We start from the raw sequence: 16,754 nt of genomic DNA on the forward strand, positions 1-16,754 counted from the left end.
ATGCATGCACCATCACAGGTTGCACTCCAGGCCACTCAAGCATGACACACACGTTCATATGAGGTACGGAACATTGCATGGTGTTTGCTATAGCATGTAAGACCTCTTCATCTTCTGTACTCAAACAAGGGGTCTCTATCTTGTCTGAGCCATGTCGTTTCCTGACTCACTAGAAGGGTAATCCACCGCAGGTATTGTTTTAACACTCCTGTCTTCTTTGTAGAAAGTCTTTGTTTTGGACTTGCAATCCTTAATAAAGTGTCCTGCCTTTCCGCAGTACATACACAATTTCTGATTGCGTCTTCTATTCCTCTCTTCTGTACTCAAGGGTCCCCTCACACCTCTTATCTGCATATCTGCCTATCTGCACAGTGTCATTGGCAGAGGCTCCATCTCCATGCCCCTTTGGTCTAGGAAAGGGATACCGTGCTTCATACTTCTGTTTATCACCCTTACGCTCCAACAACCTGTGGTCCAATTGCACAGTCAAATCAATTAACTCCTCACAGGTAGTTGGCATATGTACTACCTGAGCCAGGACGTCCTATAACCCTCCTCTTAACCCTTGATAATATAAAGAGCTTCTTTTTCCTGCCGGCCAATCAGTTTCGATAACAAGACGGTTAAAGTTAGTAATATATGTCAGGAGATCTTGTGACCCTTGTTTAAGTATAATAAGCTCTTTGTCTAAAGACAACATATGCGCCTTGCGATCGAATAGCTTACGCATTTAGTCACAAAAGTCCACAAAATTATTTGAAACTGGATGATTCCTTTCAATAAGGGGAAAAGACCAGCTCGCCGCATTGCCCCCTAATTAAGACATAATGGAGAGCCTTTGTGGATATCTGAGGAGACCTTCGTGGGACGTCGTTACTTGCCCATACTTCAACGCAACAACTTGCCGCACCCGCTTCGCGGGTGCCGCTGCGCGGATTGAATCACCGCCTGGAGATACAGCCCTGGGAACTGGAGAGTGCTTGGGCGGAGAGGCTTAGTTACCAGCACAGGAGTGCAGCGCTGCAGGGACTCGCTTGCCCAGTAGTCCCTGCCTGACCTTTGCCAGCTGGTCTACGCGCACACTGGCCGGCATACAACCTTAAAATCGACTTCCTTCCCTGTTGCAAGTGGGAGCCTTTGTGGATATCTGAGGAGACCTTCGTGGGACGTCGTTACTTGCCCATACTTCAATGCAACAACTTGCCGCACCCGCCTCGCGGGTGCCGCTGCGCGGATTGAATCACCGCCTGGAGATACAACCCTGGAAACTGGAGAGCGCTTGGGCGGAGAGGCTTAGTTGCCAGCACAGGGGTGCAGCGCTGCAGGGACTCGCTTGCCCAGGAGTCCCTGCCTGACCTGACCTGACCTGACCTGGCCTGACCGCTGTAGGGGAGGAACGACTGGGCAGTATGGACAGGCAGGGACAGGAGATATCCAACATATAGGGACACTTGGGGAGGGATACCAACATTCAATAGATACAGCGGCCTGGAGATGGTTGATTGACCACTATTAGACAATTAGTACGATAGTACAGGCCCTATGCACTTAATTAAATTAACACCATACACAGTGAAAGAACCCACAGTACCGGTGAAAGATAGTCCTACCTTTTTAGATAGCTCTACCTCTATAGATAGTACCCTGAAAGTAACTACAGAGACACGGAGGGTAAACTCTCCTACGACACTGACTAACGAGGTGCTACAAACACTACCTGGATCACCCACTTTGGTAACCTTTGATAAACAAGTCATTTTTCTTTTTTGGAATATAGCAGGCTTAGCCTCTAAGCAGATGGAAATTAGCTACCTGCAAACTGCCAACTCAAGCAATATTATATGCTTACAAGAAACGTGGCTTAACGAACCGATACATCTTCTAGGCTATAAGACCTATTTCTCCCCAGCCAAAAAGTCCACTGCTGGTAGGAGCAAGGGAGGATTAACCACTTATATCTCAAACCTTCTGCCCTGCCATGATATTATCCCTGTGAAAGTAGAGCCTAACTACCAACTACTTACTCTCCACAGATCCACTCAGGAAGTTTATTTCTTAATACATTTTATAATAACCTGAATCCATCCGATTTCATATTATTGGTAGCTGAGATCTCTGATCTCCTTCAAGCCCTGCGTTTAAAATACGCAAGTTAGACATACACTTTAGTCTGGGGGGGGGGACTTCAATTTGCACTTGTGTACAAAAAGTAATACCCCTAATTGTGGGATTATTGACGAACAAGATAATGGGCTTACGCATTTTACACACACGCCTGAGGGAACAAAAATGTACGAGACAATGGTGGAATTAGAAATGGGTTTCGCCAATTAATTAAAAACCCCAGCAGTTGTATTTGCGCCAACATTCCATGGAAGCGGTGCACAAACCGTGATTGATTACATCTTAGTCTCCACTAATAAAGCCCCTCACATTAAAGAACTTTCAAATTTCTAACAACGTACTTAGTGATCACTCTCCTTTAAGTGTGACCCTTCAGATTGGAAATAGTCAAACCAACGAAGGCTCGTTGCAGTCAAACGTGCTCGACCAGCAAGAATTGAATTTGGACCGCCTGAATGGTTACACTCTAAAATGGGGTAAGATAGACCAGAGGGCTGTAGTGGCAAAAATAGTGGAGGCAAGTAACCCTGACATAATGAAATGTCTTGACCCTTTGGCTACCCCGGTCCAAATTTTAGCTAGCTATGCGGCAATCGTTGAAGTCATAAGGAAGGAATTGACCAAAGTTGGCAAACATAAGAAGAAGCATAGAAAGGGATGGTTTAGTCCCGCTTGCACCAAAGCATATTTATTACTAAGAAAGGCCTTAGCCAAGGATATAAGAGATAAAGATGAGATCGTTAGCTTAAGGAGGGCCTACTCCCTAGCTATAAAAAATAGAAAAAAGGAGATTAAAGCCGATCTGTGGGACCAATTAAAGAAGAGCAGCGCCCTAAAGGACAGTTCTGCCTTCTGGCAGGTAGTGAGATCCCCCTTTCTCCTTGCCCAGGCAGACGTACCAACTTTGGACGTTGCTATTGACGCCATAGAATGGGTCGAGTACTTCTCGGAGGTCTCTCGTATGGAGAATCCCCATGAGATGGCGCCAGTTGAAGATCTCCCCCATGTTAAATATCCACTAACTCTCTGTTTTGATCACAAAGAGGTTTCAAATGCATTAAAATTATCCAAAGGAGGGAAGGCACCAGGCCCAGATACGGTCCCACTAGACCTCTTCAAACAAAATCCTGACCTCTGGACCCCGATCCTTACTAATGTACTAAATGCGGCCAAAGAGGTTGGCCTGGTAAAGTCATGCTCAACCTCGATACTGGTCCCCATTTACAAAAAGGGCGATAGGAACAGTCCTTCCTGTTATAGACCCATCTCACTCCTGGACTCGCTCGGGAAGATGGCAGGTCGCATTCTTCTCGAGCGACTCCAGGAGTGGACAAACCAACAAAATGTAATCTCGGACTTGCAATATGGGTTTAGGGAGGGACTGGGCACGGTGGACCAGGCACTGAACCTGACGCTCCTGGCTGAGAAATATGTACATGCTAAAGGTGCCTCTCTCCACATGGTGTATGTTGATTTGTCCGCAGCCTTTTATTGTGTTGTGCACTCAAGGCTGTGGACAATCATACTACAGATGGGTATTGATCCATCAATTGTTGATTTCCTGCGAGAGCTGTATTCGGAGGCTACAGGGAGAGTAAGGTACGGAACAAACGGCCAGCTAACGGATAGCTTTCGGGTGGAGAAGGGGGTCAGACAAGGCTGTGTTCTGGCCCCCTTCCTTTTTAGGTTTCGCTGGGGGGCGGAGCTGTTAGGCTCCTCCTCCAGAGAAATCTATTGAGTACAGTAAGGCACTCTGGAACACGCCCCCCGTCCCATTGGCTAGCTCCATAAATGATTTTTTAGGTCCTGATGAAAGCTGGAGCAATTCTCCTGTTAGCTGAAACTAGTCGACCACTTGCACATCGCCACAAGGTAGTCCCATTCACTCACTACCAGGCGTGTTTTTAATCTTGACACCCAGACCAATCAGAATTAGTTATCTGGGTAGTTAATTTTAGTTAGCACATCTTCAATAGCACTGCACGATTTTCTATATGATTTTCTTCAAGCATTACTGTGGCTATATTGGTCGTTTTCTACTCATGCACTGCCATGAATTGATCCAGGTGATGCCTGGAACGACCACTAAATCCCCATATGATGAAATGCCGCCATAATGGGTGGTCTGATGGGACTTCTATAGCGCAGTAAAGACTTTTTTTCTTTTTCACAATGTGTGCCCCTGTGATTTCCGCACACTATACAGGACAGTACACAACTCCTGACCTGGTCTTCTCTTTTGGTGTTTCAAGTTGTTGTCAGGGGCATGAGTTGACAGGTCATTAAATTATTTCCCCTTTGACCCTCCATATGTTTTTTGAGTATTGAGAGCAACGTCCTGTTGCGGGTCCTATTTCTAGATGTAAACCTATCCCGGTTCACATCATTGAGCTCTCCCAGTGTAATTGTGATGGACTCTACTTGCTCGTCGCCCTGGCCCCGTCCGTCTCATAAGTGGTTTCTAGCCGACTTGTTTGGCACCGTGACACTTCATTGAGTTGTCATGTTAATTTGCGATACCTTTATGTGTCTAATTAATTTCAAATTCTTACGTCACTACACCTGGTTTTTACACACTGTTTAAATTAGGTGTATCTGCATTACATTGGCAGTTTGATTTGACCGTTGGTAATACTGACCTCTTCACCACATCAACTCGATATTGTTCATTAAGGATTCAGTGACACTTCACTGTTGTTTGACCATATAACATCTGTTGGACCTAGGGTATCCTAGACTACATATGGTAGCCTGGCACAGTAGTGGACACAGCTAAACTCAAGGCGTTGGTTAAGTGCTTACAATCCCCACTCACAGTAACCCAGTGATTAACCACTAAAATAAAAGACACAACACCAGTCTTAGGAAAATACCAGTACCTTTTATAAAAATAATGTTCTTTTCTTGTTCTGGTTTTAAATAGAAGTAGTACACAAATAATTTACACAGTTCTCATAGATCTCAAATCACATTCAATACTTTTCCCCGTCAAAATATAAGAATCAAGGGTACATTACATTTGTGATAAGTTGCTGTCCATGTTACAATACACTTCTCCACTATGTAGTTACAGAAAGGAAATTGCACTCTACAGTTTCAATAAGCTATTTAACAGCTCTTAGGCAGGTACATTACCCCTCAGCTCTTAGCCTTCCGCTCAACTCAACAGACCTCTACCACAGGTGTGGATCTTCTCAGCATAAACCACCAGTTATGTGGCTAAAAGAAGACAAAGTAGAATTAACAAGGCTCCCCCCTGGTCAATTCACAGGCTACACCTTACTGGTGGAGGTTCTGCCTCCTCAATGAATAACAGGCTGTAAGGGTTTTTACTCGTGAGCCCTGTTGTTCCCTGCACACCACTCTCCCCTCTCCTCTTATCTAGTTAGGAGATAGATTCACGTGGTCTGGGCGGATCACTAGCCCAATTCCTCGTATTTTGCTTTCTGGCGGCTTTACAGTTAATAACCTAGTTCTTAGTTCCGCTGCTTTGGTGTTTCTAGACACCCGGTGCTGCCGCCTCCCGCTCCCTTCACTTCACCCTGCTTACTTCTTTGGCGGGGACACCGGCTGTAGTAGCTCGATCAAGCTCCAGCCTCCGGCGTCAGGGATGAGTGCTCCGTAGGCGGGGCCTGACGAGCGTGGGGCCGCCTGGATCTCCGCGGCCTCACCGGCGAGTCGGTTGGTGCTTTCGCGGTTCCGCCGCTGAGGCGTCCGGCACTTTCGCTTCTCCGCTGTGAGGCGTCCGGCACTTCCCCTCCTGGGCTCCGCCTCTTCCGACCGGCGGGGTTGGCCTTCGGGCGCGCCTCCAGTGACGCCGCTGGTTTCCTCACGGCTTCCGGACTCCGCCTCTCCTCCAACGCCGCCTCCCTTCGCCGACACGCAGAACAGCTGGGCACTTCCTTCGCGCTTGAAACAGGCAGACAGCTAGCGCTCTCGACAGGTAGGAACTCCTGCTGATTTCACCGCTGGTCACCACAAGCTGCAAAGCTGACGCGTAGGTTGTGACAGGGTTGATCCTTAAGCCTCAGGCAATCGGCAGAGCCCTGAGTTACCCACAGCCTTCAGGACAGTAGCGCAGGTCACTCACAGGGGTCGCTTGGCTGCAGTTAATAAGGGTCTCCTCATATCACGACCCGGTTCGCAATTTGGTCATAAAGTCTCTGGTCACGCTTTATGGCTGACGTGACAGTGGGGTTTGGTCAGATTGAAAGGGGGCACTTCCCAATAACGCGACCGCCGGCCCACAGGTCGATCTGGTCACCTCTGGTGCGCAATCCTCCTTCGCAAGTCGCCTCTCTCCTCACTGGTCACTCCTGAGACTACTCCAAAATGGCTGCTGGTCACTGGCCTTTTATAGGGTGGCCTGAGACCTGCAGAAGTCACTGGATGCTTCTAGAAAGTTCCTTATGTTAGCCTATGGCCTGTTCTCCAGTAGTGTCCGTTATGGCAGTTGGTGGACACCATTTTAGGTTTCTGAATGTCCCTAGATTTTCAAGGGCTTGACTAGGCCTCACAGGTTATGAGGGAAAAAAATGGCGTCATAGCCAAGGAACACCTAGCCCCCTGACAGCACTGAAAAATCCTGGTGGACATATGTAAAAAAATAAAAACAGAAACTCTGGGAGGCTAAGGGGGACAAAAATAAAAAAATGTTGGTTAGAGTATCCCCAGATGCAGACAGGTCTAACAACATAATTTAAACTTAGAGGAATAATCGTACTCTCTCTTAGAATATAGGCATAAAAATTAATTCTGAGCAGGATTGCACCATATGCAACTATTGCACCATATGCAATCATTGTGCTCTTTAATTTTATCCTTCAATACAATCACGGACGTTATCATTAGGTCTCGCGCATGCGCGAGACAATAGTGTTCCTTTGGCACATCCGCGCATGCGCGTACAGATCAGTGCTACCATTCGCGCTTATGATTTTCAATCAGTACGCTTTTGCCCTCAGCAGTGAGCGTCTTTCTCACTTATAGGCGCATCTTCGAAGATAAGGTTTCTTGATCACATGGCCACGTTCCATGTCTTTACTGGCTGACGAGTGATTCAGCTTCAGTTTAAAACGAACCGATCTGACCTTTGGGTGCCTCCCCTTCCGCTCGGATTTAGACGCGAGGTAACGACGGATAGGTAAGCTCAAAGAACCAACATAAACTATATTGCAGTGCGTTTTCTTTCCTTTGAGAACAGTATTGTTAGCGAGTGGTGCTTCATATATCTGCATATATTGACATACTGGTCTCTCAGGGTCCCTATGGAGCATTCCTGTCTGGCGCAGGTAACAGCATTGAGTCAGAGCTTTTTTACCTTGAGTAATATACAGTTTTGATTAGTGGTGGATAGTTGTTGGCTGTTGGCACTGCCCCGCCTTCAGCTTCCCCTTTCAAAGTAACCACGCACTACAGATTTCTAGTCCCTTATACTGTTTTAAATTTGGGAAGCCAAGTCCTGTCCTTAGACTTTTATGCCACCAAATACTGTGGACAGGATAGTGACGGAGGGAGCTTCTCCTGACGAGTTGGATATGAGACTGTCACACTTTTACTGGGTTAGTGTGTGCAAAGCGATTCGGCTGGACACATTAGGTATGTGTGCTAATATGTGTCTTTTTCTTTTGCACACCAGAGCGGGGCCTCCATTTCCCGAGCAGTTGCCGGGCGAGGTGAGGCCTTCACCCACACAAAGCTGGGTGAGTTTCACTTTGAGGAAATGCCTCCTAGTGATTAAGCTAATATGCTTATATGTTGGGCAGAACGCACACTGTTTCTGCAGGTGTCCCCTGTCTTGGTGTCGTGTGTGGTGTCATATGGTTCCATTTGTGTGAATGAATACAATGTATTTTTCTTTGCCTTGACAGGAAGAAGATCTTCTCCTGTGAGCAGTGGATACTGGGGTTCCAATTGAATGGGGAGACATGACTTCCATGAGTATACTACATGTTATTGTTTCAACATATCTTCTCTCACATGTGTATATACCCCCCCACTTGGGTTGCAGTAGCTTTTCATTTATGATTTTTGTAGGTCCTGATGAAAGCTGGAGCAATTCTCCTGTTAGCTGAAACTAGTCGACCACTTGCACATCGCCACAAGGTAGTCCCATTCACTCACTACCAGGCGTGTTTTTAATCTTGACACCCAGACCAATCAGGATTAGTTATCTGGGTAGTTAATTTTAGGAAGCACATCTTCAATAGCACTGCAGGATTTTCTATATGATTTTCTTCAAGCATTACTGTGGCTATATTGGTCGTTTTCTACTCATGCACTGCCATGAATTGATCCAGGTGATGCCTGGAACGACCACTAAATCCCCATATGATGAAATGCCGCCATAATGGGTGGTCTGATGGGACTTCTATAGCGCAGTAAAGACTTTTTTCTTTTTCACAATGTGTGCCCCTGTGATTTCCGCACACTATACAGGACAGTACACCACTCCTGACCTGGTCTTCTCTTTTGGTGTTTCACCCTGACCCTTGTCCCATAATGCTTTCTGATCCCTTCCTGGTATTTGGTTCCAAATGTTGTTGCCCTACTGGTAGTTTGGTATTTTGGTTCCAAGATTCTTGTCTGACCATTTTGTTTTTATGAATCCTAATGTGGATTTGAAGATTTGTTGGGATATATATATATATATGGAGACTTTTCGTTGCCCGTCTCGGGGGAATGAGGGACAAGAGGGTGCCACGCGCTTCTCTTGTGCTGGATTTGACTGCGTGCACGCGCACCCACACTCACGCATGCGCACATACACAGCCACATGCATACACAGCACTCACGCATGCACACATAAACAGCCACACGCATACACAGCCACATGCATACACAGGCACAACCACACCCCCGTCGCCACCGCACCTACACACACACTAGCGCACCTACACGCACACACAGAGACCCCCCACCACACACACCAGCGCACCTACACACACGCACACACACACACACGCGCACACACATACACACATGCGCCCCCCCGCTCCCGAATACAGTCCCACTTTCCGCCAATCCGGTGTTCTGTAGCCTCCGCCGGGCTCTCCCTCGGGCATGGGAGCCCCGCGTCACCACTGCTACTCGGGCCAGGAACTCCGTAGGCGCTGATTCGCGCACAAGACGGAAGTCCCGCCCCGCGCACATCTTGTCTTTTCCTTGCGGCTGAAATGGAGAGTCAGTTGGAGTGTGCGGAGCCTGCAGAAAGTCAGTCTCAAGAACAATTAAGAGGTAAGTTATATACCTCGACATTCTTTTCAGTTCAGGCATTAAAAACAATTTCATTGAATTCAATCTAAGCATATGAATTAATAGAAAGGGAAACGCCAATCACGTGGGACTGTCAAATGTATCCTGTTCCACTAAGCAACACACTGAAACGGTTATAACGGCAATTAAATTGAATATCTCTTTATTGCAATACTTTTCCAATAAGTGGCGAATGAAAGCCCCGAAAAGAAGAGACGTGGACGCCTTATTGTTTCCGAGGCACAAATGCAATTTAAGTGATATACAAGTGTGAGATCGGAATTTTATGTCATTGTTTAGGAAACTCGCCGGCATTTTATATTGGCTGGAATTAAGTTCAGTTCACTCACGTCCCACGAGTTCTGGGGAATCCAGAGTAATAAAGGTTTTATTGCCCCTGGCCTTACATTACCTAATGCCATTTGACTAGGCGGCAGTGACAAGGAGGGTGGGGCCCAGGACCAACGCTGTGACACAGGGCTGTGATTTCAGTAGGAGACACAAATGTAAATTGATGTTCATTATTATAAATTATTAGGTATGCAGATGTAAAGAGAACACTGCTACCTCCGCTTCCCTACACCCCCCCCCCACATTTTAATTCCTACCAGTGAATTGCTGATCTGAGTAGGACCCACTGTGCATTAGGTGCAGACCTATTTTAAAGTGACTGGGGTAAAAAGTGGAGGTTTTTTAAGGCAGTAGTGTGACAATCGTCAGGATGTGTTTTGCATTTACCTTTTCCCTAATAATGCAGAGGTCTCCTGCGGAAACATCAGTATGCTTGGAGAATACAAACCTTATTTCACGTTGGTTATTATTTGCCTCGAGATGTTAGTACTTAGTGGTGGAGACAGGAATGCTTCTGAGGTCACCGGAAGTTTCAAAATTGAGATTATTTACATGCACAAAATTAATCCTCACACGGAGGGCCACGAATATGGCCTGCAACTGCAAGCTGCTACATCCTTCACCCCCAGCATCCACACTCAGGGCCGGACTGGCCATAGCGGGCACCGGGCATTTCCCCGGTGGGCCTCCAGGGTTTGGGGCCGGTTTTGGGCCCCTGGGGGGCGATTTTGTTACAGGGCCGTTTTTGCAGCATAGCTGCAATATCGGCAGCTGTAACGAAAACGGCAGAAACCGGCCCTGATAAACAGCTCGGCTGCCCCCCAAAGCCCTGGGGGGCTGGCCAAGCACTTTGCCAGGGCCAGTTTTGGGTCCCAGTCCGGCCCTGTCCACACTACACAATTTTGACCTGACATTTAGCCAGCCAGCACTGAGCCGCAGATGAGTTTCTTCTCCCGTGCTTCTTGTGTTTTTTAAGCGCGATACAATACAACCTTGAAAGTCTGTAATGTGGAACTGCTTTACTCAGTTGTGGTTAAGAGCTATTTACAAAATTCCAACCCAGTTAATGTTTATCATGGGGCATTCGCCGCCGAGGGGGGGAAGTCACAGGAGAGTGTGAGAGGAATCCCGCTGCTTCTGACATCTGCGTACATTTTCATATCAATAGGTGCAGCTCGGCTCGAGCCCCGGACACAATGCACACGCCCCCTCACAAGCCATGCAAGGAATCACCAGCTCTAACCAACACTTCCGCCCCCTCACTAAGCACTTTCAGGGTGATTGCTTTCTATTACATGTCTGGCGAAGGCAGAATGGTCTCGATCATACGTTTGTTTCCCTAAAGTGGTTCAATGGCGAAGCTTGCTTGTACCTTTGCAATGTCCTAAATACATTTATTAACAAGTTAGAGGGCTCGCTTAGAAAACTCGGGGCCCACCTCACAGACTCGTATACTCATGAGGTACACTAAACCAGTACCACCAGGCGGAGTGCTAACACTTGTTATGGGATGAAAGGCCAAAACTAAGACCGGTCCTATATAATAATGCAACCGTTTGTAATACAACTAGAATAACATACTACCAGCAGTTAATTATTATATTGCACATCACCAAGGAAGTTTGGGAGATATAAATAACACGACTAAAGGCCCGGGTGCTTCATACAGTCCGCAGCTGTAAAACCGAACTGTGACTTATAATATCCACAGTATGCTAGATAGGTGTTAGACGGACCGGGAGGGTCGGCCGAGAATAAGGGGAGAGGTCTCCAGAGAGAGCCGTCTCCAGCGATCGTACAGACAAGTAACTTCCCCCCCACAGACGGACACCACACAAGGTTAAAGTTCAACGAGACTTTATAGGCAATTCTTTAAGTTACGATGAAATGATACAAGGAGGTCTGGACTCAGGGGTCCCCTCGATTCTGGTCTCTGGTTTGGGAGAAGGGGTAGCGGGACAGTCTTGTTACCAAAAGGTGGATATAGCTCTCAATCCTCGAGCTCGGCATTCTAGATGATCGGGCCGCGGCGGAGCCAGCAGGTCCCGAGATGGACGAAGAAAACGACGGTCCGCGGCGGAGCCAGCAGGTCCCGGTGAAGATGACGGTTACAAACGGTCCGCGGCCACGCCAGCAGGTCCCGACGACGATGAAGGATATGAAGGTTGCGAAGGTTGCGGCAGCGCCAGCAGGCAGAACGATGGTGCACAAGACAGAGCTACGGCAGCGCCAGTAGTCCGTCTAGGATGAGTTCCTCTTTGCGTCTCTCGACTCCAAGATACAACTGCCTTCCTGCTCTGGAGCTGCCCCAGTTATAGGGCTGGTGTGCTTTGATGTCCGGACCCTCGCACTCGGAGGTCGGGAGGTCTGGGATGAGGGAGTACAGACACCCAGCAGGGGGGTGGAGCCAGCGCCCGGGGAGGCGATGGGCGGCGGCACCTGGCGGGGGAGAGCCATCGACACCTCTTTCTCCCATTGACTTGCCAAGTAGCCCGCTCACCTCCTGGGTGGATGGTGGTGCCGGGATGTCTGAGGCCGGGCCAGGCCCAGGGTTGAGGTCGATCGGGGGCCAGTCGGCCTCGTGGTGGAGTGTCCAAGATGGCGCCTCAGGATGGGCGCGTGGGCCGGCAGTGGATCGGACCCACGAGGTCGACATGCTCGAGGGCAGGGGTCCCTGAGGGGACGGAGGACGTGCAATGGTGGTGTGTGGTACTTGTGTGACCGGGCTCGGGCCTGGTTGGGCCGGGGGAGAGCGGCCCTTCATGTGGCCTGTCCAACATGCGTCCCCCCCCAGCTGAAGGCGGGGAGAGTTACCCATCCTCTTGGGGACTCTCCTCGTCGAGGCGGAAGAACCGGGACAGGCCATCCGCGTTGGCGTGATCTGGCCCAGGCCGGTGTTCAACTGTGAAGTCCATCCCTTGTAGGGAGATGGACCAGCGTAGTAACTTTGGGTTTTCCCCCCGCATCTGCATCAGCCATTGCAGGGGTCGGTGGTCGGTCTGCACCCGAAAGTGGGTGCCAAAAAGGTAGGGCCGAAGCTTCTTGAGGGCCCACACCACAGCGAAGGCCTCCCTCTCTATGGTGCTCCAGCGTTGTTCCCGTGGTAGGAGTCGCCGACTGATGAAGGCCACCGGTTGATCCAGGCCTTCGGTGTTCACTTGAGACAGGACTGCCCCAATGCCATGGTCGGAGGCATCCGTCTGGACGACGAACTCCCGGCTGTAGTCGGGGGCCTGGAGCACGGGGGCGGAACACATGGCGGCTTTCAGTTGTTCAAATGCAGCTTGACACTCTGGGGTCCAGTTGACTTTCTTGGGCTGATTTTTCGACGTGAGTTCTGTGAGGGGCCCCACTATAGTCCCATAGTCTTTCACGAACCTTCGGTAATAGCCCGTGAGGCCCAGGAAGGCTCGTACCTCGGTCTGGGTGATGGGGGGCTGCCAGGACTGGATGGCGGCAATTTTTAGCTGCAGAGGGGCCACCAGGCCGCTTCCCACCTGGTGCCCGAGGTAGGTTACAGATCCTTGCCCAATTTGACACTTGCTGGCCTTGATCGTGAGGCCAGCTCGCTGAAGGGCTTGCAGCACTGCTCGGAGGTGGTGGAGGTGCTCGGACCAATGGTGGCTGTATACAGCGATGTCGTCTAGGTAGGCGGCACTGAATCCTTCGAGCCCCGCCAGGACCTGATTGACGAGCCGTTGGAATGTTGCTGGGGCATTCTTCATGCCGAAGGGCATGACTGTGAAATGGTAATGGCCATCGGGGGTGGAAAAGGCAGAACGTTCTTGCGCCCGGGGTGTGAGGCCGATTTGCCAGTAGCCCGCCGTCAGGTCGAAGATACTGAGGTAGTGGGCAGCCCCCATGCGGTCGATTAGTTCATCTGCCCGGGGGATGGGATGTGCGTCTGTTCTGGTGACCGCATTCAAGCCCCGGTAGTCAACGCAGAACCGGAGTTCCGGTGTGGTGCCGGGGGCAGCTGCTTTGGGGACCAGTACTACCGGGCTGGCCCAGGGGCTGTCTGAGGGCTCGATGACCCCGAGCGTGAGCATCTTGGCTACTTCCTCCTGGATGCAGGCCCGTACCCGATCTGGCACGCGGTAGGCCCGGTGGCGGATAGGGGGGCTGTCCCCCGTGTCCACATCGTGCACACACCAGGAAGTGACACCTGGGGTGAGGGAGAACAGGATGGCGAACTGCGACAGGAGGACTCGACACTCCTGGCGTTGCTCTCTGGTGAGGGCCTCCGAGAGTCGGACCCCATCCACGGAGCCGTCTTGTTCCCGAGTCCGTAGGAGGTCCGGGAGGGGCTCGGAGTCTTCTTCAGCCCCATTGTCTGTGGCCATCAGGAGGCTGAGTTCTGTACGCACAAAGTGGGGCTTCAGTCTGTTAGTGTGGAGGACCCGGAGGGGGTTCCGGGAAGATTCCATGTCGATGAGATAGGTGGCAGGGCCCTTGCGCTCGACTACTTTGAAGGGCCCCGTCCATTTGTCTTGCAGGGCGCATGGCTCGGTGGGGGACATCACCCATACCTGTTGGCCAGGTTCAAATTCAATGGACGAGGCATTCCGGTCATACCACTTTTTCATGTCCTCTTGACTGGCCTCTAGGTTAGCTTTTGCCAGCTCCCTGAACCGCCGGGTCTGGTTGCGGAGGGTTAGGAGGTACCGGAAGACATCTGGAGGGTTCTTTAGCGGGGGCATCTCCCAGCCTTCTTTGACTAAGCTGAGCGGCCCCCGCACTGGGTGTCCATATAGCAGTTCAAACGGGCTGAAGCCCAGGGATTTCTGGGGGACCTCCCGATAGGCGAAGAGGAGGCACGGCAGCAGCACATCCCACTGGCGACGGAGGGGCTCTTCCAACCCCCCGATCATCCCTTTTAGCGTGCGATTGAACCGCTCAACGAGTCCGTTCCCTTGAGGGTGATAGGGGGTCGTGAATCGGTAGGTAACCCCGCACTGTTGCCAGAGGGATTTCATATATTTAGAAATAAAGTTCGTGCCTCTGTCGCTGACGACTTCTCGGGGGAAGCCCACACGGGAGAAGATCCCCATCAGGGCCCGGCCGACTACTGGGGCTGTCACAGTCCGCAGGGGAACAGCCTCAGGGTAGCGGGTGGCGTGGTCCACTAGCACCAAGATGAATCGATGGCCTTGTTTTGTGCGCGGGTCCAGGGGCCCCACGATGTCTATCCCGACCCTCTTGAACGGGGTGGTGACCACGGGAAAAGGTTGCAGGGGGGCCTTTAGTTTGCGGCCGCTCTTTCCACTGGCTTGGCACGTGGGGCAAGATCGGCAATGCTGGTGTACATCGTTCCTCATTTTGGGCCAGAAGAAGTGGGTCACTAGGCGACTGTAGGTTTTATCTTGTCCCAGGTGTCCTGCCAGGGGGACATCGTGGGCCAGGTTTAGCAGAAAGTCTCTAAAACGGAGTGGTACCACTAGGACTCGACTGGCCCCCAGCTCTGCGATTCTTTGCTCACTGTACAGCAGATCATTGTCCCAGTAGACCCAGTGAGTTCCGGAGGTATCCCCTGCGCTTTGGGCGAGCGCTTGCTGGCGGAGTCCCTCGAGGGAGGGACAGGTCTTCTGTTCTTGGCGAAATTGTTCTCGCGTGGGCCCCCCCTCTTGAGGCCACTGGTCGAGGTTAGCGAGGTCGGAAGTTTGAGCTGGTTCGGGGGGGTCGTCACGGTCGGTGGTTTCGGCTGGGGCGACCGGAGGCGGTGGCGCCGGCCATTCGGGTTCTTCTGGGCAGTGGTTGACACGGGCGGCCATGGACCGGGTGGTAACGCACGCCCAGTCCGGGACGCCTAACATCCCCAGGTGTTCTCTTCGTTCTACGGCTGCCCACGGAGAGCTTTCAAGGTCATTCCCCAGGAGGCAGTCCACGGGGGCATCATCTCGGACCGTTACTTTCAACATGCCGGAGACCCCTCCCCATTCGAAGGGGACGCAGGCCATCCGACACAGACTTTCTGAGTTATCGGCTGAACGTACAGGGCAGAGAATGTTCGGTAGATATTGTTCTGGAGTCACCAGGTGACAGCGGACGGCTGTTACACTGGCCCCGGTGTCACGGAGGGCTTCGGCCCGGCGTCCATTGATGCTCACCCATTGGCTGTACTTCTGGGTGTTAGCGGGTAGGGGGACCCGCGGGATCATGTCTTTCCCCCCTAAGCATGCTAGAGTCATGGCGGCTGGCTCCCATTCTTGGTGCTCTTGTTCATATTCTTCTTGTTCCTCTGTGATCTGTTCCTCCCCGAGAGCAGCAGCGGCTACTTGGCGGGGTCTTGGGCTCTGGTACTGGGGGCAGCTTGGGTCGTTTGCGTAGTGGCCGACTCGTTGGCATCGATGGCACGTAACATTGGCTCGGTATCCCGGTCGTGCCGGGGTGCTGCCCCGGTTGGCCGGGGGGGTGGTGTTGGTAGCGGGGGCGACCGGCCCGTGGTCTCTTCCGCGTCCTTGGCCCCCTCCTCCTCCTCTGGGTCGGTGCTGACCATTGTTGTTCCGGTTCTGTTCGTAGGACCCATTCCGGCCCACTCTGGTGATCTCCCACCGGTCAGCTTCGGCTGCGAGCTGCCGGGGATCCGTTAACTTGCTGTCGAGGAGGTGTTGGCGGAGTTCAATGAAGCAATTGTTCGACAGATGCTCCCATACCATAAGATTGAACAGTTGTTCGTAGGTTGTGACGTTGCTTCCTTTGATCCAGCCCTCGAAGGCTCGGCTAAAGTAGTTGACATAGTCCACCCAAGTTGTACCCGGGATGCGGGTGCAGTCTCGGAACCTCTGACGGTACATCTCGGGTGTGAGGCCATAGCGGGTGAGTAGTGCAGCTTTCATATGGTCATAGGAGGTCATCTGGTGGTCTGGGAGCTGTAGCAGGGCATTGCGGCCCTCATTGAGGAATCTCCCCCATAGACCGGCTCCCCAATCGCTTCTATCGATCCGGTGTGCAGTCATAGCGATTTCATAGGCTTTAAACCATTGCTGGATGTCGTCCTCTCGGAAGTATTCTCGGACGACATCCTT

The sequence above is a fragment of the Lissotriton vulgaris genome, chromosome 7 (genome assembly GCF_964263255.1).
Source record: "Lissotriton vulgaris chromosome 7, aLisVul1.2, whole genome shotgun sequence".
Taxonomy (NCBI): Eukaryota; Metazoa; Chordata; class Amphibia; order Caudata; family Salamandridae; genus Lissotriton; species Lissotriton vulgaris.